This window comes from Schistocerca serialis, chromosome 3 (assembly GCF_023864345.2).
Source record: "Schistocerca serialis cubense isolate TAMUIC-IGC-003099 chromosome 3, iqSchSeri2.2, whole genome shotgun sequence".
Lineage (NCBI taxonomy): Eukaryota > Metazoa > Arthropoda > Insecta > Orthoptera > Acrididae > Schistocerca > Schistocerca serialis.
This window is the reverse complement of record NC_064640.1, coordinates 241,896,421-241,923,049: the sequence shown is the minus strand read 5'-3', so window position 1 is coordinate 241,923,049 and position 26,629 is coordinate 241,896,421.

Below are 26,629 nucleotides of genomic sequence, written 5' to 3'. Positions count from 1 at the left end.
CGAGTCATTGTTGTTGCAAAGACTGGTAAATGCCTCATTTATTTATTTATTACTGGTAATTATAGACACTTCTTCTCCATTAGTCTCTTTAATACAGTCTATGCGTATAATACTTATCAAATCATTCACTGTTCACTTTACAAACTAATATTTAATGGCTAATGTAACATGATACTTGCGAGACAGAATCACTAGAAATCCTTCACCAGCTAAAGAAAGAATCTCACCTGCGTACAACACATGTAGTCATGCCCAACCAGAAAAAGATCTCGAGGCGCCCTTTGGCCTGAAGACTATGTATTTTGAGCTTCAAGAAACTTATAGCAAACATTGTGTCATGGCGACACTGTGCAAACTGAAATGTGCTGGGACAATGCAGAAAGTACCTGACATGGTGGTATGAATTGGCATTTGGTGCACAACATGAACACCTCTGATTCGCAAATCCGGTGATTTCAACAGCATCCTTTACAATAGTGACTTGCTAACGCCGATGGCTGTGCCTTATCTTCGAGAGGTTGACCCTGAATTGCTTCCGAAACAGACGTCTTGATACCCAGTAACTCCCACCGTATTTATCAGATAGTGGGATACTGATTCCGATTAGTTGCAATCTTATTTTTTCATAGCGTAAATGTCGATTCCAATAAACTATCAGTAGTACGATAACATTTCCCTTCCCCTTTTACACAGAGTTAGGACTGTCTAAATGCTGTTGGTAAGCTTAAAAATGTTTGTCTTTTGATATTCTCATAATGTAAGTGCAGTACACGCAATGCTGCAACTGTCAAGAATAAGGAATAAAATTGTGTAGCTGGGAGAAACTTTTATCAGATGTTTTAAAGATTATTATTGGGTAAAGGTTGAACTAGACAGATTTTCCAATTGTTCTTTCATATAGTTTTCTTTGTCTGCAGTTTTTGGGAGTACTTTCTTCTCTCTTTTCATTTTAATGTAAGTTTCAGTAAGACCTTTTAATGTTGTTTGCCTTCATTTTTTGACAGTACTTTTCTTCTCTCTTTTCATTTTAATGTAAGTTTCAGTCTGAAGACCTTTGAATGCCTCTAGCGGATGGAGTATGTTGGAATGGAAAGGGTAATACTGAGCGTTCAGTTTGGAGTGAAATGTCTCACAGCAGTTAGTAGTCCGTACACAATATTGCTAAGGTTGGTCCACATAATGGGTGGAAAGTCGCTATCAGCAAGAATATAGGTAATTAGTAAATAATCAGAAAAGTTATCCAGATGTTCATTGTTAATTTTGTGAGACATTAGGTCTTCGGCCAATCCATTTTCAATTTGGTCAGGAGGCAGAAGAGGCAATCCAAAAAAAAGTTTTCAGAAGTTTTCCGAATTTAGATTACGTTGATTTAAAATCATTTGGTAATCCTAATGATTGAATCTCTCTCCACGATGTCTACCCGAGATGAAATCTGCAGCCCTTTATATTCGTTTGGGGTCAAATGAAAGCAGCTGCCTGGTGAACTGCCGTCTGAAAGTCAACATCAACGTATGTAATATCCGGTTAGGTGTTATTTGCTGTTAAGGACAAAGATTCCACATATGTTGCATTTTTTGTGAGCAAAGAAAAAATGAAATAGTTTTTTTTTCAGTTACCCCGTGAATCATAAATATTTTGCAGGACAGCTTGGGGCAGCTCTTGAAGGTCCCATCTAAAAATAAAGTTCTCGGCTCTTTCAGAAAATTCAAATTGCTGTAGTAAGAGAAGCTCACAATATTCTCTTCAGAGTCGTTAAAAAAATGCTTCATTTAAGTCTAGACAAGTTCAGAAGTTTGCGTAATCGAGTGAAGACGATACTTTTCCTCATTCGAACCGACTCGTTAGTAGTGAGAGAGTCTAACTCGAGGCGTGTAGGTTTGGAGGGGTGCTCACACTAATTTTCTTCAATCTACCTCTTGACAATATTACCGACTCTCTGCCCGTTTAATATATGAGTCATCCTTTTCATGATTATGGCCTAGTTGTTGATCGACAATACAGTTTAAGGAATTTAACTCTGCAAAACCATTTACATGTTCTCCTCGTACCCCTGTATCTATCAACGCCAGCTACGAGACACTTACGGAAGCAAAATTTGTAACCATCTAACACCAAAAGCTTCTTGCACTTTTTACTTGTCATTGTATAATCCCCCGACGTACTCTCACTCAGTGCACTGACTGTTTACAAGCCTGACTGAGCTCTCTGCGTGGCGGTGGTACGGAGTAACGAAGCGGCGCAAGTCGAAATTTTACGGAATCAGAACTGATGTTATTGTTCAGTGAACTTATCGAAACTGGGAATCAAGTCGTCATTATTCGATCGCTGAGAGAGCGATTCGAAGTATCCGTGATTCTGTGTTTCAACAAGATAACGCGAGACCGCATGCTGTCCATGCTGTACTTATATACGTCGATAAAGAGGGTGTTCGACAGTTGACCAGGGTATCACGTACTCCATATCTCTCACTCACTGAAACTATCTTGCCATACGTTACCGAGAGACTGACACGTCACCACTCGCCGGAACTGATGACTATGGCACATAAATGATGCAGTGTGGAAATCCAAGCTTATTCGACTCGATTTCCTGAGAGCATTACTGCTGCTGGGTGTGACAGTTTTGTGTACTAAATTTGGCACCATGTAATAAACAAATTACTTATAAATTTCATCCGGTATTTTTCCAACCACGTACCATCAGTAAAATTTCGTTATTTGTAATTTTTTGTGGTGGTGAAGTTTACTTTGTTATTTATTTACACATCTGTAGGACCAAATTGAGGAGCAAATCCCCAAGGTCATGGAACGCGCCAGTAAATGAAATTACAACATAAAAGTAAGAACAGATAATATAAAATGTTTGTGAATGCAAAAACTGTCAAGCCATAAGATAAAGTAAACGCAGTCAGCAATATAACATAAGAATCCGCTTAATTTTTCAAGAAATTCTTCGATAGAATAGAAAGAGTGACTCATGAGGAAACTCTTCAGTTTCTATTTGAAAGCGCGTGGATTACTGCTAAGATTTCTGAATTCATGAGGTAGCTTATCGAAAATGGATGCAGGAATATACTGCACACCTTTCAGCAAAAGAGTTAAGGAAGTGCGATCCAAACGCAGATTGGATTTCTGCCGAGTATTAACTGAGTGAAAGCTGCTAATTCTTGGGAATAAGCTGATATTGTTAACGAGGAACAACAATGAAGAATATATATATTGAGAGGCCAATGTCAAAATACCCAGAGCAGTGAACAGCGATCGGTAAGAGGTTCTCGAACTTACACCACTTATTGCCCGAACTGCCCATTTCTGAGCCAAAAATATCCTTTTAGAATGGGAAGAGTTACCCCAAAATATAATACTGAAAGGGTACAGTACCGCCGAACATTGAAAATAGGTACAACATATTTCATTATTTTTGTCAGAACAACACATTTTTTTGTAAAATAACTCAATTTCAATTAATACAGCGAAGCCGGCTACCAGTGTGGGAAAGAATGACAATTTATTTATTTAATTGATCACATGTGCACTCCTACAAAGTAAATCCCTACATCCAGTTTGGTGAGATCTGTGAAATGAATGAATGTATGGTCGTCTGCTAACCGCAGATAGTGAATGTGAATATATGATCATATTTGAGTCGATCCTTTGGCCACCTTTGGTGGAACCAAAGAGATGAAATTTACCAGAGCTTTGAGCGCCTGAAATGTGGCTGACCAATACGATAGCAAGGTGCTTCCCCCACCTCGACAGAGATGGGAGAGGACCTAGAGAACGGCCATGTTTCGGCACTCTGCCGCTGGATCTTGTGCTGTTAAGACCTGTTTTAGTTGTGCTCCGTAATGACGAAAGAGTGGAGACATGGTATGCATGTGGAATATTTAAGAGTAGTTTGAAATATTAATTTCTCTATTTCAGGAACTTTTGTGGGGAGAATTAAATGTCAGGCAGGTAATATTAATGGGATTGTAGGAATCTTCGGAAGTGACCAACGGTCACAATGAAACCACGTGTAGCAATAAGTTGCAATACTTCCGTGTGCTTAAGTTAAGCTGAATTACTAGCGTGTGTACAATAAGTTGAAATATTTAAGAAATAGCGTGTGTACCATAAGTTGAAATATTTAAGAAATGGCGTGTGCAGGACTTGAAATTAGAGATGAGTACTTCCACGTGGTGAGTACTGTGTGAGTCTCAATCTGTGTATGAGACAAAGGATAAAGAGAAGTACTTGTCCATGGTATCACTTGAGGACTCGCGTGTGTGATGTTCTTAATATTACTTTGCGTGATATGATTCCGTGTGATGCTTGATTCAAACTCTGAGAGAGAAGCAAGGTGAGTCGGCCGTCTATCCAGCAACGCCACTTGGCTTGCATTGCACAGGAAGACGTGCAAATATCTCCAGAGTTCATAGTAGGAAAGTAGAATTACAAAGTGGGGCAGTGTCGTGTGAAACTGGGATAAATATTAATTGAAGTGGGAAAGCTGAAAGTGATAGTGTTGTGACTATTTAGTGTTTTATATTTCTTATTGCAGTGTGATGTATGTCATGTAATTTGGGTATGTGTGGTTTGCATGGGAGAGTAGCAAGGTAGTTTCAAAAGATTAGTGGGTTATGCTTGTTCCTTCGGTACCGCTCGGTCTGGAGGAAAGTTTAGTGATGATGATTGTGAGAGTCGAAGTGTGAGGTATAATAAAAGATCCACCATCCTATCCAGAAAGTGCACTGTAGCGTTAAATAATTACGAGACCATAATATAGAGATTCACTATTGTAAAGCCATGCCCACTGGGCGGAATTTCTCATATGTTATTGTTGTAGGTTGTAGAATTTGTGTGCTTAGGTTAGAGAATTTAGCGGAATAAATAAGATAGTGAAAAGAAAAAGATTGGTGAACTTTTCCTTCGAATTGCATGTTGTCATAATGTCCCGAATTTATAATGTGTGCGCCACTCATATTCAGTGCGGTGGCCACGTGTTGGTAAAAGCCGTTAAATAAAAGACAAAAAGGAAAATGTGGTATTGCCAGTGCGTAGTGTACAGTCAGAGTTCTGTAAATTATTGATACTCAGATGCGTGTTTCCGTTGCGTATTAATCATATAGGAGGATAACTTGTAACCTAAATTGTGAGTACGAGAGTTCATGTTACTCGATAAATTAAGAATGAATCCACTCGCTTGGTAGACCACTCATCTTGCAGGCCTGACTGCTTGATGCCACAGTATGAGCAAGGCATGTGGGTGCCTCTCAATACCATACGACATAAGCGAATGAAAATAAGCAAAGTAGACTAATTTTCGTGTCGAACGATCACTTACTTCAGATACCGTTCAGATAGTAAAAATGGGAGCATTAGGTCTTTGAAGAAGTTCCTGAACGTGGGCTTTCCACAACAGTTTACTATCTATCTGAACACTTCGAAATTTAAACTGTTCAGTTTCACTAATCATATGCCCATTATGTGAAATTAAAACGTCATGTTTTTTTGAATTCTGTCTTAGAAACTGTAAAAACTGAGTCTTACTGTGATTTAGCGATTATTTTCTACAAGCCATGAACTTAGGTCTTGAACTGCACACGTTCAAACCAAGCCAATGTTGCACACAACATCCTTTACTACCAAGCTAGTGTCATCAGCAAACAGAAATATTTTAGAATTACCCGTGTATGCTAGAGGGCATATGATTTATATAAATGAGGAACAAGAGCGGCCCAAACACTGATCTCTGGGGCACCCACCATTTGACCGCACCACACTCAGACCTCACATCACAGCAATTCGCAACACTGTCTGCTGTCTACAGTTAAAGTAAGAGGTGAACCATTTGTGAGTTACTCTCCGTATTCCGTAATGGTCCAACTTCTGGATCATTATTTTGTGATCAACACAATCTAACACCTTAGTTGAATCAAACATATGCCTAGCGTTTGAAATCTTTTGTTTAATCCATTCGGTTCCTCACAGAGAAGAGAGAATATAGCGCTTCCAGTTGTTAAATGATTTCTAAAGCCGACCTGTAAATCTGATAGCAAATTATGTGATATAAAATGATCTATTGAAACGTCCCCTTTGAAAAATTGTATATGACTGTGCTTAAACTGACACACAATAGTTTTTTAGTGCAACACAGTCTGACTTTCAATAATCCCTACAAAAGAATGGCCCTGACTAACATTAACCTATACCTTTCACAAACCACTTACCCCACCAAAAATCTTCGTTACTCGCACTACTGCAATACAGCGAGCGCCACTACTGCCAGCTAAATAAAAGATTCAAACTACTGAAGGCACTAACTAATGATAGGCATAGTTAGCAAATGAAAGATTTTAATAGAGAACAAACAATGTATTTACCTTAATAGTCATAATATATATAGCAGTTCATGACATCCAGTCTTACAAATTTCAAAACTCCGCCATCTCTCTCCCCACATCCACCACTGCTGGCGGCTCACCTCCAACTGCGCAACGCTACGCGCTGTTCACTTCCAGCTGCCCAACACTACAATGGCAGACAACAATGCAAACTAGCCACAGACTGCACACAGCACAGCCAGTGATTTTTCATACAGAGCGCTACGTGGCGTTACCAATAAGAAAACCTAAACAGCCTACTTACATAGCCCCCATGCTCCCCACAAAAACATTTTACAAATTGTTTTGGGCAGTGGCCAATAGTGATTTGATAAAATTTTTCGTAGTTACAATAACAAAGATATCAAATGCACACACTTATTGATACAATGTTGGTCAAAAGCAAAAATTTTCTCACAGTCCATAAAGACAGTCCTGATCATTCATCACAGTAAAACTGCCGTTTCTTTTCTCAAAGTCTGAGCAGTAAAAGACAATGCACACGGAAGTAGTGGATTTCCATGCAGTCTTGAAGAAGTAGTGTTGTCCTTCCAACGGAAAGACAGTGCTGACTCTTGACATGCTGACAGGTAATGGGCAACAACAGAGCAAATCCACAGCAGAGTCATTCGACGTTTTGAAGAATATTGGTAGGTAGGTCATCACAGAATAGACCTACTGTAGTCCTGGTAGAGATTACGGTATTGGTGGGCCACCAGAGGTGCAGACCCACTGCAGTCCTTGTAGAAATAATGGTATTGGTGGGTCATCAAGGATGCAGACCCACTGTAGTCCTTGTAGTGACGGCCAGCAGCCATCTGTTGCGACTGTGCAGGTGCACAATCACTATTGAAGAGTCTTGTGGATAATATAGCAAGTCCATGAACCACCTCTTGTGCACTCACAAAATTTTTTTTTCAAATGTCCTTCCAACCAGCAATGCTATTATCCAGTCCCTTGCTGAATTATTAACACTCGTGCAAACACTAGCAGTCCCTACTTCTCACATATTGTCCATATACTATGACCAACAGAAACGTGTGCAGTGAAATGTAACTTACAAGTTACTTAATTTGATGAACTGGTGTCAATTACAATTTTATAACATAAGAATACAATAACAAAGGTAAAAAATACATCATTAAAAACATAACAATACAGATAACGTTTGTAATACAGGCTTTACAAAAGAATCGAACTAACATATACATCAGTGTTGCAGGAATTATGACATAAGTAAATACATAAAAGATCAGAATAATTTTTGAAACATCAACTTTAGACATGAGCATTAAAACAAAACAGAATAAATAATGTCTAAACATCTTTACAAAGTAAATAACATATTATCAGAAAAATTCTACAGCATAACTCTCATCAGATAAACACATAAAGACAGGAAGAACACAAATACCCAAGGGTACACAAACACATAGTGGGATAACACAAGGAAAGGACAGGGTTTGTTTTACTGCAGTGTTTTGCAAACAATACTTTCTTTACTTCTCGGAGATCTCCCTTCATTCTTCATTATTTCCAAAAAGTCCTATCTATACCTGTTTTCTGTACTTTTTTCGTATAACTTCTCAATGCATTTCTTCCAATGCATCGCAACTCATTCTCTTATATAGTCTACTCCCTCTTAAGCTTACTTAAATCTACTGAGCTCAGATGCTAAACTAAGGGACGAGGCAATGCAGCAGCACAAAACAATTAACACAAACAGCAATGACAAAAAAATGCAAATTGGCAAGCAAGCAGCAGTAAATCTAAATTAACAGAGAAAATGCAACATTACAATTAATATGAGCCAATGTGCAGCAACAAGAAAAATAAATCAGTAGTAAAACTGGCTTAACAGAGTAATACAAAGTCAAATTCAGTAACACTATGCCTGGCAAACAGCAGAAGCTAATGAAATAACTTATACCTAAACATGACAAAGCTCAAGCAGTAAAAATAGTACACTAAAGACAACAATGCAGATAAGGGAAATGTCTATTCACATCTTAATGTCTATGTAATTAAAGTGGTGCACCACAAAAACTAATTCTACAAAAAATTACCAAGTACTTGAAAAGAAAATTATATATGCAGTTACTGTTATTAGTCCCTTCTTATTGTTCTTTCCTTTCCAAGAGCTCCTTTTTCGAAGAATGTGGATCAGAAAATAATTATTTAATAGATCTGTTGACAGAAAGTGTTCACATTAGCAGATGCATTTAAGTTTATTTTATAAAACCAATGCTGCAACACAGCTGGAAAACAGATATCAAATGAAATAAGCAATTACGCAAACCAAAGCATAAAAACATCATTCAATAGCTATGTGGCATTTCGTAAGTCAGTAGCTCTCAACTCTCGTAGAAAGACACTTGTCATAATCAGGTTTGCAGATGTAAGAATATTTCCCATCAATTCATAAGCATTTCAGTAAGTAGCACAAAATACGATATGTTTCCAAGTAATGAGCATGTCGTATTTGCGATGCTTTCTACAATGGAATGTCAATAGCGAGGATAATGGCCTCTTTTTTTTTCTCCACCTGTGCCTCTGAAAGGCACACACTAATGGCTTTTTTCCAGGCGACTGTCGCGCAGCTGGGTGCCCACGACTAATTATGTGAAGGTGGTCACTTAACTTTCTTATTGAAATATTTAAGACACCAGTTTGCATTACAGTGACAGACTCATATAAAAAATTTCACAGGTCGAGAATTTGCGTTGCAAATGTGTAGAAACAAAATGCTATGAATATAACAGTGTGCAAAAAATTTTCGCCTGCATTGTGATACATTCACGCATTTACACACATTTCATAACTCTTAAAGTACGATTCTTGGTTTCCAACATCCTTTTCATAAATCAGAGCCCTAACCACTACTCTTTATTCCTTACCTTATTACACATGTACATATTCATATTCATCAACACGTCTTCAATATTTCATCATAATAACTACATAGCATAATCAGATTCTTCATATAGCATCATCTCATTGATCATAAACATACCTCAACAGCATAATACACATCGTCGTCGTAACAATAAATCATAACAGATCAATCACATCTCAAAATCGTCGTAGCTTTCTGGATATTTTAAAACTTAAAAAATTCTCTGCTCATTTCAAAAGTGTCATCTACCTCAAACGTACTTTAAAAATCATGATCCCATATCAAATACATCATTCAAAGCTCTCATAGTATCACAATGGTTCCGAAAAAATATGAACAGTTCACACAGTACAGACAAAATACAGTTTCATAAGTGTGAAGTTATCCAACTGTGTAATTGTGTAAACATGTGTCACTGATGTAGTAAAAAAAAATGTTTATCTGTCAGTTAAATGATCATATAGCTGTGTAATTTGTGTGTTAGAGAAATATGGTACCGATGTGTAAAGTTGTATAAGCAAATACCACATTAGCTAGGGCTCCTTGTGCTTGCCAAACACATGGTACACAAAGTAAGCGTGTACCCCCCTGAGGATTAATGTAATTATACCCTCAGGTGTTACAGATTACAGCAATGGAATGAAATGTATCACGGAAAACCTTTTTATCATTGTAATTCAAATATCTTTAAAAATAAATGTTTTAAGTACAAAATTAATCAAACAAATACGTGTGCTGTAGCGCTAAACTGTGCGTCTTGTTGTAAGATAATCTTTGTGGAAGTGTCGTAGTTATCGTCCTCCGAAAGCTAAGTTCTGCAGAAGTCAATGTACTTACCTCATGATAAACAAAAGTGAAATGCTTTGCGTATAGAAATCTTACTTATTACGCTTATTGCCATGATGAAGAAAGTACTGTGCTGTAATGTATTGTTGTGGTACAGAAAAGGCTGTCTCATTGTAGCTATACCACAAAAGTTACTACTAAAACATGTTTTGCTTTCCAGAATAATACAGAAAAACTATGCAGATCTAAAACAGATACACCACAAAAGCAACATTGTAAATTGTCACTCATTAGTAGTGTCATGATAAAATCGTGTAGCTGTCACATAAACTAACCACTGTGTCATCTGGTGTCTCACAGAAAGTACTTTAAATCCAGAATGTATTTTCAAGTAAACCAAAATGTTGCATTAAAATCTCATTAGCAGTACTGGCAAATGTTCTAAGTATGTGAGCCTTATAGTCGTTACGTAATCGTGCAACTAACAAGCAAGAATGTACACACACAATAGCACTGTGACGTCTGTTCACTATAACAATGCACTCGTAATTTCTGTTTAAGTAAGTTCTCTTGGTTCTTGACTGGATAGTTAACTTTAAAACATAGTTGCATGTTAACAGTTTCCAAGATTGAAAAGAGTACTAGTAACGTGAAGTGAAAAATTTTATAGCAAAGACTAAGTTACAAAGCAGATTATCTCTAAATAAATGGTTTTACATGTGAAATGTGGTGTAAACCTTTACTCTTCCTAGTACGCAGTGTTTCAACTTCGACGCAATTATCATGTGGTATACGTCGGTAAAGAATACTGGAATTTTTCTCAAGGTTAGTGTCTATGTAATTTTTCCCTGAGCCAGCCGACGCACGTGGCTGCCTGCGGCGCGAGTCATTGTCTGTTTCTTTGTTGGCGCGCGTCGTTATTGGGATTTGGACGTCTAACTTCTACAAATTCACCTTGTCAAGAGGGCCCTGCTCTGTTTAAATCCCGCCAGTTCTGATAAAATTCAGGTCTGCCGTTATGATTATATCGTCTGTCGTCATGTCGGTAGTTCCTGTAGTTTCTTTCTTGTCGGTTAAGTGGTGAATTTCTCCCTGAATTATCACTGCATGATGGACCGTTGCGTCTGAAGTTGTTTTGTCTCCCGTGATAATAATAGTTCTGGTTGCCATATTGTCTGTTTCTATGGTTATCTCTGTCATATTCATTACTACGGAAATGCGATCTTTCTCTGTAACTATTATTACTCTGCCAGTGGTTGTCATATGGGTGGTGTCTGTTTTGGTCACGATTTGCGTTGTAAGAATAGACTTGTCGTGTTCAGTTATTGTTCCTGTCGTCACGGAATTGTGACGGATGTGACCTGTAGTGATTGATTTCCTATTTTCGCATCCCGTGACTGTCTGTGTCAATTTCTAATTCTTGTAAGAGTCCCTGAAAAGCTTCAATGTCGTCTTTGCAACGTCCTGCCAAAATAATATTTCTTAAATGTTCAGGCAATTTCATTAAGCAAATGCGGATGAGTTCTGAAGGGCTGTATGGGTTTGAAAGATATTGATTCTTATGCAACATGTCTTCAAAATATTTCACAAGACTGGAAAATTCAGATTGTTCGAAATGTTTCATCATTATGATGCTATGTTTTACTCAGTCTTGTGTAGCTTGAGACCAATATGCTGAGAGGAAGGCATGATAAAATTCTCCTTCACTGTGACAATCGTGAATGACCGATCGCATTCTTTCAGCTGGTTCATTCTCTAAGTAGCCACACATAAATTCTAATCTTTGCTCGAATGACCAGTTGGGAGAAAAACAATGAGAGAATGGATGGAGCCACGCTTGTGGATGAATGTCGTTGCCAGAATTCTTAAATGTTTTGAATTTACGTGTAGTAATGAACAGCTTATAGTCAAAATCAACGTGTCGGCGAGTAGCATATCAGTCATTGTTACGTCGTGTCGGCGGTTCCATCTCAAAATTCGGTGCACCTTGCCAATTTCTTTCATAATTTCCGAAGTGTCCTGTGTTATTATTTTGTGGTTGTTCCGTATTTCTATGTCCCTCTTTCCATACTGGAGCGCGAGTGTCCTCTGAAATATGAAACTCTTGTATTACTTGTGCCAACTGATCTTGTACTTCCCGGATTTCTCTTTTGTACAGTGTATTGATTTGATTTTGATTTTGTTTGAATTTTCTAATTTGTTCATATTCTTCAGTGTCAGTGAAGGCTACAGGTCTTGTATCATTCAGATCATCATCTACCTTTGTAGGTAAGTTAGTGAACTGATCTGAAAGTTCGGCTACTTTATCCGATAGTGAAATTATTTCCTCTGTGTGTTTTTCTGAACCAAGTTTCAGAGTGTCTATTTGTGTTGAAATCGTATCTACTGTGTTCTTTAAGTTTTCCTGAGTTTTTGCAAGTAGCGTAACCGAATCGGTAGATGCAACTGAGTCAATTTTAGCTTGCAAGGTCTCATGATTTTCATGAACAATAGTTTGCAGTTCTTTTATGGCTGCTTCGTGATTCTGTAATGCATTTTCATGACGCGAAAAATACGTTGGAAATGCTCACAAATTTGTGTTTTTACGTCATTACAGACTTTTTGGCATTTCGATTCAATGTTATGTAACTCAGAAGTTAAATCTTCACGTGTTTGTTCAAGTGTGGTGTCTAACTTCCGAAGATTTTGTTCCATTGTGTCTAACTTTTGAAGCTTTTGCTGTGTTTGTCTTTGATTTTGTTCCATTGTGTCTAACTGTTGCTGTGTTTGTCTCTGGTGTTGTTCCATTGTGTCTAACTTTTGAAGATTTTGTTCCATTGTGTCTAAATTTAGAAGATTTTGTTCCATTGTGTCTAACTTTTGAAGATTGTGTCTCATTTGTTTCTGATTTTGTTCAAGAGTTGTGTCTAACTTTTGTAGCCTTTGTCCCATTTGTTGCATTAACTGTAATAGCAGTGCACTGGTGTCTGAAACATGTTCCTCAGTGCTATTCGGCAGTGCATTTGAACCGGAAATATTCGCATTTTGAAAAGCAGAAAATGTGTCTTGATTTATTTGAGAAAATGGTGAGGACGCAAAACCTGAATCTACACTATTTGCAAGATTGTGTACTGTCATTTCGGAATCCTGAGGCGAGCTGTTGCCGACCGATCGATCGATAATACTTCCCTGTTCACTACTTGTTTCACTGTCTACACCATTATTTGCCGCCCGCTCAATTTCCCTATGCACTATTATCAAATTACTACTTTGAACATTAGTTAATTCCTTACACGGTGGAGCTAACACACTGCTTACGTCTTCACTGTTATTTCTCAGTTTACTTTGGAGCCTAGTATTACGTTTTTCACACGCCATTATTGTCACAATATTTCACACGACAACACAGAAAAACACAATTTGAAGAGCAAAAATAAGAGAACACATTAACATAGCACTCAAAATAATATCTAGTTAATTGCAAGCGCAGCTGCGAAATACTTGGTGCAAATCCACATGCATGCCACAACTGTTTTACTGTACAACAATGAAAGACTGCAACTACAAGGGAGATTCTCTCTACAATTACGCGCTAGCAATAAACAATAGCTACACTAATTACACAAACTACAAGAAAAAATCAGAAGATTCCAGTGAGGTATCCTCGGCTAAGGGTCGACATATGAAACGTCCCCTTTGAAAAATTATACATGACTGTGCTTAAACTGACACACAATATTTTTTTAGCGTAACGCAATCTGACTTTCAATAATCCCTACAAAAGAATGGCCCTGACTAACATTAACCTATACCTTTCACAAACCACTTACCTCACCAAAAATCTTCGTTACCCGCACTACTTCAATACAGCGAGTGCCACTACTGCCAGCTAAATAAAAGATTCAAACTACTGAAGGCACTAACTACTGATAGGCATAGTTAGCAAATGAAAGATTTTGATAGAGAACAAACAATGTATTTACCTTAATAGTCATAATATATATAGCAGTTCATGACATCCAGTCTTACAAATTTCAAAACTCCGCCATCTCTCTCCCCACATCCACCACTGCTGGCGGCTCACCTCCAACTGCGCAACGCTACGCACTGTTCACATCCAGCTGCCCAACACTACAATGGCAGACAACAATGCAAACTAGCCACAGACTGCACACAGCACAGCCAGTGATTTTTCATACAGAGCGCTACGTGGCGTTACCAATAAGAAAACCTAAACAGCCTACTTACACTATTAGGACTGAGTTTTCTTTTGTTACAAGTATACAATACAAGTGGAGAGGTAGAGTCATAGGCAGATTTACCAAAGTCTTTATTAGCAAGTTCAAACGTATGATAGGTACACTAGAAACTCCACTACGACCTCTCACTAGTGCAACAGTGAACCATCCATTTCCATGTGAGAATGTGTCGTTTATACCCAATATAAACTTTAGCAAACATTGACGGCATAGAAATAGGTCTAAAGGTGTCTACATTATCTCTTCCTCTCTTTTTACAAAGCGGCTTTACTACTGAGCACTTTAATTATTCAGGAAACTGACCATTCTTAAAGGAAAAATTACAAATATGGCTAAGCACAGGGCGAATATGTGCAGCACAGTACTTTAATATTCTGCTAGACTCTCCATCGTGTCCATGAGAGAGTACTAAGTCTTCAGTGATTTGATTATTGACTCAACCTCCCCTTTGTCAGTATCACAGAAGAGTATTTCAGGCATCAGTCTCGAAAGAGCATTTTCCAAGAGAGTTATATGATTCCCTGTAGAAACTAAGTTTTTATTTAATTCACCAGCAATACTCAGAAAATGATTTTGCAGGCTATCGGTTAACTGTACCTGGGATCCATAACACTGAATGTTTGCAGCGAACCTTTTATAGTACACATAATCACTACCTCTCATGCTTTTACAGACCAATTAAATTACGACTAAATCATGAGAAATGATGTACATAACTATTGACTCACCTTCAAGAATTCGTGGATGTTTCAGAAGAAACTCATGTCTTTCTGGCCCCTCCTCATGCATCCTAATCTAAGTTCATAGCATAACTAGAGTGTACATAGCTGCTCTTAGCCGTTATTCCACTACAATGGCAAAATCTAAGTGATGAACACGGCTTATCAATGCATGGTGATACAATTTATGCATCCTTTGCAGTGTATTCACGTTTAAAGTTTGAAAATTATACGTAAAACAAAACCTCCCAATTAGGTTTACAACTGATCTGTAAATCCGTTTACATCAGCTGCCTCCTCATAACTTTCGACAATATTAATCGGACGCATGACATAGTGGTGTCTCCGTCATTCATCATCATCATCATCTTCTTCTTCTTCATCATCATCATAATCATCATCATCATCATCAGTCTTCTGCTATATTAGCAGGTCCTTTCCCTCTACATTTTCTGCGATCCTTTGCTTCCTTCTTAAGGCTGCTGTATGTTATACCGTCCATCACGTCATCCAGTATCTGAAATCTCTTCCTTCATCGCTTCCTTTTCCCTTCTACATAACCTTTTAAAACTGTTTTTATCAGTCTGCCATTCTTTCTTAATGTATGCCCAATCCAATTTCTTTTCCTTCTGATTACATCTAGTAGCTGTCCTTTCTCTCTCAGTCTTCTCAGCACCTCTTTATTTTTTACTCTGTCCATCCAACTTCTTCTTTCCGTCCTCCACCATGTCCACATCTCAAAAGCCTCCAGTCTTTCACTGTCTTTCTTCCTGAAAGTCCATGTTTCAGCGCCATACAGAAGAACATTCCATACAAAACATTTTATGAGTCTTTTCGTCACTTCTCTGTCCAGACTGCTGCAGAAAATTCTCCTTTTGTTATAAAATGCCTCTTTTGCCATTAATTTCTGTGATACACTTCCAGTGATACACTTCCAGTCGGTGTCTATCCTGCTTTCAGGATACTTAAAATTTTGCACCTGTTCTAATATTTTTTCTTTCAGCATAATTTTTATTTCTTTATTTCCTCCTGGTGCCAATGCTTTTGTTTTCTTTGTGTTAATTTTCATTCCATAATTTCTTCCGTTAACTTCAATGGTGTCCACTAAATCCTGTAATTCTTTTTCCCCTGTGGCTACAAGGACCATATCATCAGCAAACCTCAAACACCCTACTCTTCTTCCTCTAATTTCTACTTCTTTGTCATCTAATGAAGATTGGTCAATCATATTTTCCAAGTAGAGGTTGAAAAGGGTAGGTGACAGACAGCATCTTTGTCTTACTCCTTTTCCTAGTCCGATCCAGTTTGTACTCTCTTTTCTCACTTTAACTTAGGCTTTTCGATTCAGATATAATGAGTTTACAAGTCTTCTGGTTTTCGAGTCCGCTCACTTTTCCCTCATTATGGTCGCCAGCTTGTCCCAAGCCACATTGTCAAATGCCTTTTCTAGAGCGATGAAGCACATATAGAGGTCCATTCCTATTTCAATAAACCTTTCTCCCAAGATTCGTAGGAGCCCTATTGCATCTCTGGTGCACGTATTCCGTCTAAAGCCAAACTGCTCCTCTCCAAGATTCTCCTCCAATACTTTTTCAAGTCTCTTATTAATTATTCTTAACATCACTTTGGCTGCATGTGAAATGAGGATAATTGTCCTGTGCTCACTGCGTTTCTTGGTTCCTTGTTTTTTCGGTAATGGAATCATTACTGTTGTCAGAAAGTCCTCAGGCCATTCACCACTGTCATATATTTTATTACATAACCTCAATATTTCTCTTATTCCATTTTGGTTCAAGCAGTTTAATATTTCTCTCGGTATCGTCTTTGTACCGACTGCTTTGCCATTTTTCATTGCAGCTATGCAGACTTTACTTCTTTCATTGTGATTGTTGGTCCTTTCTCGTCATCACTTACACTGGTGAGTGATTGAAGTTCCAGAGTTTCTGGTTTGCGATCTGTGTCATATAGCTCTTTTAGATATTCTTCCCATCTCTGGAGGACATTGTCACGATCTTTGTACACCCCTTCTTCGTCTTTACTCAAAATTTCCGTAGTAGCACTTCCTGCTCTGTTCTGATCCCTTGTCATAGTCTTTACTCTGTTGTACAACAAGTCGTATCTTCCCTTCCTGTCCAGTTCTTCAATTGCATCACATTCCTCTTTTACCCATTATTTCCTTGCCTGCTGTATTTCTCTTCGCAGTTGTATGCATCTTCCTTGCATCTTTAGTGTTAATGTTTTTAAATTCTCTTCTCCCCTCCAAGTTAGAAATCCTTTCTCGTGTGACCCATAGTTTTTTCGCAATTTTCCAATTTATATAGCCTATATTTTTCTGTCCTGTTTTAATAATTCCTTCTTTCAGCATATTCCAGTACTTGTTGACATTATCAGGTGGCTCTTTGTCTTTAGAAACTCAAGTTATGGCATTTCTGTAATTTGTTCCTAGTTGGATCTTATCTTCTCTAGATCCCACTTCTTCACCATGGTCGCCATCTTCAGTTTTTTCATTCATATTTCTATTTTGTCATAAGTAAGTTGTGGTCGCTATTAATATCTGCACCTTGTAATGTGTGCACCTTCCTGATTCTACTCCTGTATCTTTGTTCTACCACTATAAAATCGATTTCGTTTCTGTTTTGATCCCGTGGCGATATCCAAGTGTAGAGCCTATTTGCCACTATTAGCTGCCTTTTCCTTCAGAAGTCAATTAGCGATTCACCTCTATCAGTTCTCTTTCCAAGACCATGAATGCCTACTGTGTTTCCCTCTTTTCCTTTCCCCACAATGGCGTTCCAGTCTCTCGTTACTATTTTTCAACATTTTTTATTTTCGTCCATTATTCTCACGTACGTTTCCTGTACAATTTGGTCATCATGTTCTGAAGCTGGCATATACACCTGGACAATCAGTAAATCTTTTTGTAGTCCTTTCAGCCTCACTCCAATAAATAACCCGGTCATTTGCATAGTCCACATGTTCCACACATTTAGCCAATTCCTTTGTCATAATCATACATACTCCATTCATTCCTTTAACTTCTCCTCCTGAGTAGTAGAATACATATTCATCTGACTGTAACTCTCCACATACATTCCACCTTACCTCAGTAACTCCTACGAGTTCCATATGATTCTTTTCCATCTCTCCTTTAAGGTTTTCTAGTTTTCCTGCTTGAAGCAGATTTCAAACTTTCCAGGTACCAATTCTCATTTTGATTTTTTGCCTCCTTTCAAGTTGTCCCCCGCGGAGATACGAATGGAGGACTATTTTACCTCCGGATACTGATTTAACAAAGCCATTTTTGTGCATAAAATGGAGACTGCGTTATGCAGAGAAGATAATCTGCGGTGGTATTCCATTGTCTTCCGCAGTTCTGGAGGCCGCCCCTAACATGGGATACAGACGCCTTTCGCAGCCGCCCGCTCCGGGTCAGACGCTGCATGAGAAGTATAGGTTGGAAAATGAAAGACCTCTAGCCATCGAAACCTAATCGCGTCAGGGTCGGAAAAGAACAAGAGTTGGCCTAGGCTGGCCAGATAGGAAAGATAAAAGTGAGGAGCCTGGCATAAGTAAGTGGAAGCAATGCCAGGACTCAGCTCGGGGCCCCGTGGTTGCCAGCCACGTACTCACTAGGTGTGAGTCACTGGGGGACATTCATCTTCCTTCAGGATTAAAACTGACATAACCTTCAAAATCACTTTCATATGCAGAGCCATTAAACTCCTCTTACAGGAAGTAGGTCTGGCAAGGCAGTCACAGTTATCCATTTTCGAATCTTCCTGTATGAAGTTCCGCCTTTTGGGGAACACTGTTCTGAATGCCTGAAATGGTCATCCATATTACTTGGGAGAAATGATTTCGTAACATCACAGATGAATGGACATTCTACGCGTTCAGACGAAGACTCGACCTCCCCATTGTCAAACACGGCTGAGTGGCTCTTGTTACAAGGGAAACACCCCATCGCACCCACCCAGATTTAGAGGTAATAAGAAGGCCCAGTGGACAGCCAGTCATAAACTGAACACAGATCAAGCATGAAAACTGGAATAAAGTGTACTGGACTAAAAAAAAAAAAAGCAAAATAGAACCAGTGAATGGTCCAAGAAGAAAAAGGACAGTATAAGGCATCAGGATGAAGTGATGGCGTCGTGGGTAAATGGTTAAGGAGGTTTTTTTTGTCGCTGTTCGCTTTATTCAAATTTGTGTCTGTGTCGTGGCGTAACGTCCGTTTCCTAAAGCGACGTGTAAGGTAGGGACCTATAACGACAGTTGATTCTGCGTAACTACTCTATTAGCAGCCGAAAGAAAAGGGCTATCGAATGGGAGCCGGAACCGCAAATGTTTGATGATAAGGCGACAAGTCAACCGAATCCTCGACCCGAAAACACGTCTGGTGTCTCATAAACAGAATTAGTGACAATATTTGTACGTGCGTCATATGATAGGAATCTCTTATCGACGCGCGTAATTTGTACACCTGGTAAGTGAGTGAGATATGCCTCTTTGACTGACATAGACGTTCGTATGAATGCGAATGAGATCACTCACAAGGGAATGATGAAAACATTAGAGTTTGTCACATAAGCACCAACAAATGAACGCAACAGTTTCACAATCACACACTTTCTCTGTGCTCTGTCGAAATGTAATTATGTTTTTAACGTTTTTGAAGTTGAGTTCCCTTTCGGAAGTCTTGACACTTGAATTACTTTGTGGTAACATAGTTCATACCCGTTTATTTGTTGTTTTCATTTCTGTGAGACGTCTATGTCGTATCTCGACCGCTCTCACTATTCATCGCATTTACTTGCGACGGTAACGTATTCTTATCACATGACTCATATTCTGTAATCAGTGTGTAGTATGACAGCTGCCAAGACTACAGAAAGAGAACATCATTTCAGTCACCGGATGGACAGTTCATAATGTTGTGAAAAAGAAATGCGTGAGGGTGTTTTGAATACGGCTCGCCCGCGTGGCAGTAAAATCCACGTCGACTTACCAACAACACCGTTGCCATTTCTAGTTGCTCTTTATTGCACTTCTTGTTCTTGTACCGTTCACTGTTTCTATTTTGCTTTTTTTTCACAGTTCAGTAGTCCTTCTTCCTTTTTTCATGCTTGATCTGTGTTCAGTTTTTGTCGGTCTATCCACTGGGCTATATTACCACTAAATATGAGAGGGGTGTGATTCGGAGTTTCCCTTGTTATTACAAACAAATATTGAAGGTATCGGGCGTTGCCTCGAACGAAATAAATCACAACTAATCTGAGAATCACATCTGTTTTGCCCATTCCGTTCATATAATGGTAATAAAAATTCTGCTTATCTCAACAGCCTGGTGCTAGTCTTCAAACTTGATGCCAGTTTAGCGACTTACTTGACCTTAACGTACCGAATTTTTAGTACTGGATCTTGAGAACCTACAGTTTAACTTATGATGTGAACCATGTGACTTTCGTGGTGAATTTTCACATCATTTAGATGTGGAGGCCAGGTTTAAGGAAAATTTAAATATTCGGTGGTGCGACCGATATTTGATCTCGGCACCTTCCGGTTTGTAGGCATACGATTTACCACTTTTTTAAAAACAGTCAGATTATTGTGTTGTTCGTGTGCGTGACTATAGAACTTGTAATTACATAGACGGCCGATTGGTCTTGTCTCAGTGTTTTTTCTATTGCTTCATGATGTGTCACTTTCTTTGAGATAGTATTTGAGCTATAATATTTGAGCTTGACGTAGTATTTGAGCTATACTTCGTTGCTATTCACTTCCGGTTTAAGCCAACTTTCTGTTTCTAATACTATCTTGGCATTATAACCTAAGCCTACTCACTAATTAATCTAACTTAAACTATCTTACGCTAACGACAACACACACACTCATACCCGAGGGAGGACTCGAACCTCCGACGAGGGGAGCCGCACAAGCGATACTTATTCTGCGATCTTTCCTTGGATGCTCCTTGCAATTTATTAATATCGTATTAATCTGTTCTATATCTGATCTGCGCAGACGAGCATTCTCTGAGAATATTTTGGCTGATGTATCTTCGAGTTTGATAGGCAATTCGTCTCTGATCCCAAGAGGGGGATGGGGCTGTCTCTAACCTAAACAGCCCTATGTGCACGCCACACATTCTCTGCTGCCCTAGTGGCTGCTTATATAGTGCACGTCTGACCTACTAAGGGATCCACCTGGTCGCGGAAGTAGAGAAATTCGCATCTAATACCGTCACAGAGGTATCTGAACTTCTGGTTAAGACCTTTCACTATGCTCAAAACTAGAGGCCCGCTGCAGACTTTGAGTGCTATGCTACCTTACTTTTCTTCAGTTGAAACTTCCGGGCTGAGAGGCCGTGGTCGATCTATAAAATTTCTTGCTGACGTTTCGTCTCCATCTGCGGGAGAAATCTTCTGAGGTCATCCGGCTACTGCCACTGAGGCTGCAGGTACTCTCTCATTTATAGAGCGCATAGAGGGCACCACCACGACCCATGTCTCAAGATTTGTAATGTCCAGAGACCCATAATGAATTGCAGTGACTTGAGTGTAATCATTGTCTTTGAATAAAAGTGTAATTTCTGTTTGAGTCATGGCGTATTTTTTCAGTTACCTTCTGTACTACACTATAGCATTTATTTATATGAACTGTCCAAGTTTCACTTAATCACTTATCAGTGACACATTGTACAAAAGTTACTTTTTTCTTTAAGAGTTGCTCTTCAATGTACATACCATATTCATCCCACTGTAAGTGAAATTTGAAGGCAATTGTGTCTGGAAATCAACTGTTGCGCTCTAGTCTGAATATAAAATGCAGTCCACTAAAATGTGACACACCGTGATCTGTATGCCACGAGCACACACACTAGAAGGTACTCCCAATTGAGCAAGAATTCATGCATTATAGCTCTATTTCCTACGCGAAGACGAGTGGAAGGACCTCATCCTATCCTGGGGGCTGGAAGGAGGTATGCCACTTGACTTGGCCAGGTGGATCTTATCGTCTGTCATTTCCAGCCAATCTTCCCATAGATGCATGAATCTGTACCTCAACAGCGAGGCATTAGTGTGTAGGGGGATGACATACTGAACTGTCTGATTATTTTTACATGTCTCCTTTGTTGCTACATTCAACATTTCTCCCTTAATATCCATGTGTTCTGACAACCCATAGAGTGGCACCTCGTCCCCCTTCAGAGTAAATATTGGAGAAGGGCGTCCTACATATCCTGGACTACTTTATCTGCTGTGTACAAGTGTTTTAGAGAGTGAAGGACACTCAGATTACAGGAACAGATGAGGAATTCAGCTGTCGCAACACATATCAGTGCTGCAAGATCAAGTACAATACCACATCAAAGACAGTGAAGATTTGACTCAATCAGATCTTGAGCACATGATTAGCGGAACAATTGAGAATTCAGTGGGGCTCCTTGGACACTGTGTTAAAACAGATGCAGGATTGCAGCCTCTCCTGTATCGCATTAAATCTATAATAACTCTGGCCCTGTGCAGTAGCCATGGTAGCAGTCACTTAAAATCCAGGATGTGGGTTTGGACATGGCCCACACCAAGTGCCTCCAGCACAAGCTTTGCACAGGTACCAAATGGCCATGTTGCTCGTAGAGGAAAGATGATCTGCAACTGGGTGAGCAACAGTATTTTATGCTTTTCAGTTGGGAGCAACATGGGACTTAAATATTTCACACTCCACAAGGAGTTGCGACCAGATGGCGAATAGTGGCTCCCTAAACTCAACATAAATGGTAGGTATGGGGACATCATATAAGCACCAGCAGCGAGCCTGATCCTCCTCATGGTGGACATCGTCAATGGTATTCAGGTAAGAATGTCTGACTGATTCATATTGAATGCACCCATAGTCTAGCTGTGATCTCGTGAAAGCCCTATAAAACTGCAGCAGACGTGCCCTGTCTGCTCCCCAAGAGCTATGGTGAAGGCAGTTCACGATATTAAGTGCTGTCTGGTTCCTTACCTCCAAGTCCCTTAGGTGTGGTAACCATGACAATTTGGAATAAAAAATGAAGCCCAGAAACCTCACTGACTCTTTACGGTGTAGAATGGTGTCCGTCACATGTAAGTCAGGTAAATTAAAAATATGATGAGAATGAATAAAAATAACACACACATACCTATCTGTAGAAAATTTAAAACTCGTCTTTTAGGGATTAATTTATTACAATTTCATGGCAATTTCGTACATTTTTGAGGCAATTTGTTATAATTTTTCCTGTGACAGGGGCAGATGTACAGTAACAGGGGCATTTTGTTTCAATTTCACTGTAACATGCAGATTTGAAAAGTGAAGTGTTATGTAGTCTCCCTTCATCAAAGCATGAATTCTTCATATAAGATATTCAAAGTTCAAACATCATCCAAAATATTTCAGTATAGCTTTTATAAAATCAGACTACCCGTGAGGTTGAATAAAAATAAGTCTGATGATTGTCAGAAATATTTCACTAGAGTCGAACGTATTTCAATGTTCTACTATCTAGCAGGCTTGTAGAATTTTCGCAAGTCTGCGCATGCAGTCATTTCACATCACATCTCCTGACACCTGCATCGCAACCAGCCTAACACCTCCTGCATGAGCATCATTGTTGAAGGAATCGTACAGCTTTTCACTGGAAAATGATTTTTAAATCCTGTGGAAGCGTGGAAGTTAGCAAACAGAAGTCCCACTAGCCCCCCCCCCCCCCCACCCCCAGATGACTACGAACATAAGAGCCCTTCATATATCGCTTACTCCTTCAGATTCCTCAGCTGTCACCATTTAGAAATCCACTGGAAATGTTAGATATCGTATGCATAGCGTAATGTATTTACGAGGTAGGCGAGGAATCGCTTAAAAGTCACTTCAAAATGCAACTGTAGTCTCGACATTAAAGCACATTATGTTCGTAGAAATGATAATTAGTGTTTAACATTTTGTCTGTATCAGTATCAAATTTCCATTACCCCAAGGCATACCTACAGCAGTAACAGGTTATGCTTAAAAAATAATACTGTCATCTGTCAAAAAGTGTGCGATTATTAGGTTACAGCTAATTGAGAATCTTTCGTAAGGATCTACTACTACTACTACTGCAGCTACTTGGGGACCTATTTCAATTTATGGTATGAATCTGCTTCTACTACCTTACTGAAATCACCAAAAGACCTACTATTTGAATCTTGGATTCAATGTACTATTACAACAGAAATAGTTAGTATTCTACAAACCGTACCGCATCATCCAAACGTCTTTAAAATCTATTACAGTGCATTTTCTCAAACAAGCACCCTTGTAATTGACAATGGTATAAGACTACACTTGGAGTTTATGGAACTTGTGTGCAAGTATACAATTCCAGATACCTCTGGAAGAAACTGCTGTATAACTGATTCGCCTGCATGCTAGATTGACTGAAACTCGTACGCCTGCATGTGGGGCGTAGTGTTAGTCGTAATAGTAGAACCCTCTGTTGTAAACGTCTGCAACTTTCGCCAGCAAAAGGCGTCCACTGCAAGTGTGTTGTTAGAAATAGTTTAGATATCCTATGGAAACAAGCGATTTCTATATCTGACGATTAACTCACAGCATGTCTTTTGCGACCCTTCCGAATGGGTGTACTGTGCTGCGATTTATCTCTTATCACAAACTTGTGACACCTGACATCGTTCATGTAGCATGTAGCAAGATAATACTTTCGCCATTTGAAAGGGTTACACTATCATGTTTGGAGCTATTTTCAGCTCTTGTGGATGCAAGAGTTCCATGGTGCTTCTGCCAAGCTACAAAATGTGATTTTAGAAATACCAAGTGACTAAATCACGAACAGCACATACCCATCTCAGTGCTTCCAGTACCGTAAGCAAGACAGGACCACAGATCTACCGTTGCGAGCTCTATGCATAAAGTACCTATGTTCATCTTCCTTATGATGGTACTGGCCTCCATGGCTGATGAGTCTACCTGGTGTTCAACCTGAGAAGAGAGTACCATTATAAATTCGCTAGAGATGTTAAATGCTGATGTGCTTAAGAAATACAATGCTATCCTGAATTATAGATCGCTTTCTGTTTATAGGAGGGATGACTGGAGTTTAACATACGGTCTAGATTGTTACCATTAGGGAACAACGGTAGCTCACACAGACGAGGTTATAAATCTGGTTTGATCTTGTTGAAGAAGCCACATTGACATAACTGTCAAATCCGTCTTGTCAGAACGTAGTTGGGACATTGTAGAACGTCTGAAATTTCCAGTATTTGTCAGAATGGTTTAGAACTCTTGTGGAAAAGTGTAAGCTCGCTAATAAGGAACCTTGCCAGCAGTTCGATTATAGAGGTTTGTTTGGGTGTTTATGAAATAATAATGACAAGAGATATTGAACAAAATCAAAGACATATTGCTAGGTTCATAACATGTACGTATAATCCAGACGAAAGTGTCATGGGATGAGACTGACTTGACGTGAATTTAATTCGTTGATTTATGCGTGAAACTGACTCCTGTACAACATGTCGGGTTACACTCTCCCTCAGACTTTACCGGAGATTTTTCATCATTAATGATGCGTATATGTTGGGTCTTGACCACTAGTCTCATACCATAAAGTTCGTTTCCATCATCTCTATTTCTACCGTGAATCGTGTTGTCACTACATATAGAGATGTTTTGCTTTCAATGTGCTTGGTACTCATTTTTTGTACAAGTATATGATCTTTACATGTTTAGTTGAATCTGTGGGACTGATTATTGATGTAGCTGCAACCCATACCATAGTTTTTTATGAGTCTTACAACCGTAATACACTAACCTATTTTTTTCTTTTTTTTCACCTGAACCACTGCACAAGTATCTCCCCAAGAGGACAAACATGCAGCTGCGATTTTTTCAGTTTCCAAGAAAAATGTGTATGTGTGGATCACTGGGCATTTTTAGCTTAGGAATGGTTTGAGTATCCGCCATTTTTGAGTGTTGGCTATAAAGCATTTTCAAATTTCCACGCCATTTGAACCTGGGTCATGTGGGCTGTGATGTTAAATGGATTGTAGGGACGACTGCAACGTCATCATAAGCATCATAATATTTCTGGAAATCAGAACTGCTATCTTGGCTTTTGGAATTTCCCAGTTTTTAACTTAGAGTGGTGTATACCATGTTGGTGTGGAAGACTGCAGTCTGTACTTCATGGTAGGTAATGAAACTGCAGGACTTGGCCAGCTGACAGCTGATGGCTGAGGCTGATGGCTCCTCCCTGCCTGACCCTTGTGTGTTGCAATGCAGTGATTTGGCTGATAGTAGTGCTCAGATCAGCAGGAGCACATTACAGCATCTGTGGTCCAACACTCCTGGAGATCTTGAACTTAGCGATCACAAAAGGGGGACCTCCCCAGTGTGGCATTTCATTAAATAAAGACATAAACCTTCTTGTCTTTCCAAGCAATGCTGGCAGGGCAGAGCAAGCGGACTTACAGTTAGGTACAGTCAACTATAACCTCCTAGGAGAAGCAATAACTTTTAAATTTCTCCCCATTTTAATAATAAGTGGGTGGCCAAGCATGCAGGCTGTCTACTTTTCCTTAGATCCACCATCTTGGATTTA